The 4,529-nt window shown below is 36.7% G+C and overlaps 1 protein-coding gene across 2 annotated transcripts in view; it reads right to left on the bottom strand.

Annotated features, from left to right (window-relative positions):
- LOC129731959 (phosphopentomutase) overlaps window positions 1–4,529 on the bottom strand; it is a 125,156-nt gene that overhangs the window by 66,361 nt on the left and 54,266 nt on the right. The window lies entirely within an intron of this gene.

Raw genomic sequence — 4,529 nt, 5'->3', positions numbered from 1 at the left:
TGTACTTTTGTTTTAATTCGCTATGACGCTGCCATGTTTAATGGGAAGGCGTACACTACCCACGATAAGTTTAGAATCGCTTCACTAAGTATTGCAACACCTAGTTTGAGTAATGCAGCACCCCGCGAAAAGTTTACCATCTGGAATAAACAGATCTCTCGTGTTTCCGACGAGCTAGAAAGTTGCGGTCTTCAGCAAATTTGTTAAAGGCTTCTGGATGTTGACAGTATTTTGAACTTACCTTATAGCGCGTTTTGTCAGCACTTAATTATTATCTCTACAGACTGAAGTCTGTGGTAAAAAGCTCTCTCCAACCGATTCAGCGAAGGATTGTGTACAAAGCCACAACCGCAAGGTTGATGAAGAACTTTTTATTACATTACTAGCATTTGTTGCATTTTTGAGTAAACGCAATGCAAACTACTCCTTTTCAATAATTCTTTGAATAACATACGCTAAGATTACAGAAGACTATCGTTTATCAATAATGTTTATATCAATAATTTTCATCAACAGTAATAAAATAACCCTCTAAACACAATGGAGGGGAGCTGAAAAGATTTAAAATGGCATCCAGAGTCGATTCACGACCTCTTAAAAACTTAATTAACTAGCGGTCGGATTCTCGAGATCAATTAGTTGAGTAGCAGCGTATTATCTTCGAATTATGGAATTATGGAAAAGCCTCTTGAACAATTTTGCTGAAGATCACAACTTCCTAAGTTGTCGATGAGACCTGATAGAGTCGCCTAAATCTGGCCACTTCAGGTGATGCCAAACTTTCAGGGAAGCTCCAATATTCAAACTGGATGTTGTAGTCCAGCGGTTCTCAACCTGGGGTACGCGTACCCCTGGGGGTACTCGAAAGTCTTCAGGGGGTACGCGAAAGAAAAATCAGTAATGGCGGACAAAGTAATTTCACTCTATAATACTTTATTTTCTGTTCAATCTTGCTCCTAAAACATTTGAAACCTGAACTAGACTACCACAACATGATCTACCACTGCCTCTCGATATGCAAAAAATCGCCAAGGGATACGCGGAAAAAGAAAGGTTGAGAACCGCTGTTGTAGTCAGTGAGTAAGTTGACATTCTTAGGTTTCAATGCTACTTTGCTGACATATTGGCTGCCACACAAAGTTGAAATTTTTACTTAAAAAAAAGACGTCTAATAAATTTATAAAAAAAAACATTCCACTTTAGTTCTCCCCATAAATTTCTTATGAATATTGTTATTGTTCGTTGTTATATTATTTATTCCAAACGTATAAAAATTTAATTTTGTGGATTGTAGTAAAAAAATTCAAGGCGGCGTACGATGCAGTGAAACACAACGAGATGTGGCAAATAATGCTTGAACATGGTTTTCCAACAAAACTAATTAAACGTGCGACGCTTGACGGTTTCACATCATGCGTCAGGACAAGGGGTGAATTTTCGGACGCGTTTGTGACGTTAGATGTTCTGAAGCAAGGTGACGAGCTTGTTGTTCAACATAGCTTTAGAAAGTGTAATTCGGAAGGCCGGTGTGCACAGGAGCGGTACCATCATCACAAAGTCCCACGTGCTTCTAGGCTGCGTGGACGACATCGATATAATTGGTGTTAACCGTAGAGCAGTTGAGGAGGCCTTTACGGCTCTCAAAAGAGAAGCTGCGAGAATTGGACTCACCATGAACACTGCCACATGGTGGCTGCCAAAGAGCGTGGTAGTTCTGCGGGTGTTGGTGCTGCGGTCATCATCTCCTCCAGGGTGCATAACTTACTTTGGGTCGGTGTAATTGCCTACTTAAAAGTCCTTTGACATCAAAGAGATTAATTCTACTAACATTCGCGAGATTCCCGAGTCCCGAGAAATGATTTTTCAAATCCAAGGAAATATTTTCTGCAATAAACATTATTGGAAAATCGATTTAAAATTACAGACCCTTTCAAAGTTGTTGTACAATGTTTAATAAAACTGTGAACCGTGTGCTTAAGAATCACTTTTATTCACCTCTCTTATTTTTTATTTACAATCTTATCACAGACAAATAGACGAACCTCTTCAAAAAAATCCTGAAAAATCTTCGTCCTTGTTCGAAACGTTACACTTATGTGTCACCATGTGAGCTTACTGCCTACTAACTAATTTTCGTAAAAATGGTTTTGGTCTTTGCTGATAGTGACACCAGCAATACTACTGATGGTTTTTGTCTTTGCTAATGAATGCGCACATTTGTTTATACCGACACCACCGGCACCGGAAGAAATGGTCCTCGAGTCCGGCCCGAAATAGCGTGTGCCTCTTCTGGAACCGAAAGATAAATGTCCCTTCCCAAAGCTTTCCACTCTCGAGCATTAATTACGTAAATTAGATTCCGAACGGAGTAAAGGTAGCATACTAAGGATATAGAATCCCAGTGACATAATAAAAAGCCTAAGCATGCGTGGCATAAGTTCCATCAATTTTTGTAGATTTTTGCGAAATTTAGAATCATATATTCTATCCAAAAAGTGCCTTGAATACAAAACAATCGCGATCGTGATTGTGTTCGAAAAAAAAAATGTTATTCGTGAAAAAGATTGTTTTTTTTTATTTTTCACACTCCCCAAACTAAGTAAAAAACGTTTTGAAACTCATTCTCCTTTGTTTTCGTATTTCAATATTATGTAATGTGATGACGTTGTTCTTACAATAAATGGCAAAAAAGTTGAAAATTCATTCATCAAATCTGTTGATCCGTTCCCGATTCGGTTGATGATAGACTTTTTTTTTTTCATAGATGCTCCAAACAATTTACGAAACGAAAAAAAATTATTCAGTCGTCGATTGAAATTATGGGGCATTACTGTTGAGTAAAATGGCATCTAAGGTCGATTTCCGGTAGCTGGACATCATCCCACTTGCGAAATTACTCATTTTAGGTGGTATTTGACCGTTCTACATTCGAAGACGCATCAGAAACGCAACATTATTAATAAGACTAAGTGAGCTATGGAATATGATTCGAACTAATAAATCTGAAGGCTATTCGACTGGAGCTGCTCTTCTAGACATAGAAAAGGCATTCGACAGTGCTTGGCATAAAGGTTTAATAGCTAAAATGTCAAATTTCAGTTTTCCGCTTTACCTCACAAAAATGATACAAAGTTATTTAACTGACCGCACTCTCCAGGTTAACTATCTAAATGGTAAATCTAATAGATTGCCTGTTAGAGCTGGTGTGCCTCAGGGGAGTATCTTGGGCCCAATCTTATATAACATTTTTACTTCTGATCTTCCTGATTTACCACCAGGTTGTGAGAAATCTCTGTTTTGTGACGATACAAGCATTTCCGCAAAAGGAAAAAGCCTTCGTGTTATATGCAGTCGGCTACAAAAAAGTTTAGATATATTTTCTTCATACTTGCAGAAATGGAAGATTTCCCCTAATGCTTCTGAAACACAGTTAATTATTTTTCCTCATAAGCCAAGAGTTTCATTTCTCAAACCCAACCATAACCACGTTGTTAAGATGAACGGTGTGGTCTTAAATTGGTCTGATCAAGTTAAATACTTAGGGCTAATTTATGAGAAGAATCTTACTTTCAAGGAGCACATTGAAAATATCCAGTCAGTTATCAACAGGAATTCTAGACTTTGTCTCAAGAATAAACTGTTAATTTACAAACAAATATTTAGACCAACAATGTTATATGCAGTTCCCATCTGGACAAGTTGTTGTGCAACCAGGAAGAAGACACTTCAAAGGATTCAGAATAAACTTTTGAAAATGATTTTGAAGCGTCTTCCCTGGTTTAGCACGAACGAGCTACATAGGCTCAGTAATGTAGAAACATTAGAAAATATGTCAAGCCAAATTATCAACAAATTCCGACAAAAATCGTTGCAATCCTCAATTGCAACAACATTAGAATTGAGGATTGCAACGATTTTTGTCGGGATTTGTTGATAATTTGGCTTGACATATTTTCTAATGTTTAGCTCACTTTATAGTCAGTAAGATAGTTTTAAGTTTATTTTAAGTTTCGTTTTATTCCTTTTATTCCTTTTTTTTTTCTTGACAAGTAGGTTTAATAATTTTCCTACAATTACATTATTTTAACTGCGAAAGCTAATAACATTCAATAATACTAAAAAGCGTACAAATATATATAATAGTGTTGAAATGTCACCATTTGTGGCAGAACACACAATACTAATTCTGAATAAATATTTTAGTACATAAATAATCATTACAAACTCCCCCCCTATAAAAAAAAGTGCGCTATGGAATTGCAAATCTATATGAAAGTAAAAAAAAAGAAGGCAAAATACAATTTACGATCGCATCACTATGCGGTACGGGCTTTCAAAGCACATCGCAAAATTTTCGCACCATGATCACTCAGTTACTCGATAATAACGGTACCTAAAAAGTTGTATGCTAATGACTTAACAACCCTTCGATTGATTTTATTTTAGCTACAACTTTTCTGGAAACTTCATCTTGGCGTTTCAGATAAGTATCGACAAATGCTAACTCTTATCAATCCGGTGAACTAAAA

Source organism: Wyeomyia smithii, chromosome 3 (assembly GCF_029784165.1).
Source record: "Wyeomyia smithii strain HCP4-BCI-WySm-NY-G18 chromosome 3, ASM2978416v1, whole genome shotgun sequence".
Classification (NCBI taxonomy): domain Eukaryota; kingdom Metazoa; phylum Arthropoda; class Insecta; order Diptera; family Culicidae; genus Wyeomyia; species Wyeomyia smithii.
The sequence above is the reverse complement of the archived record's forward strand: the minus strand, read 5'-3'. Positions and strand labels throughout refer to the sequence as shown.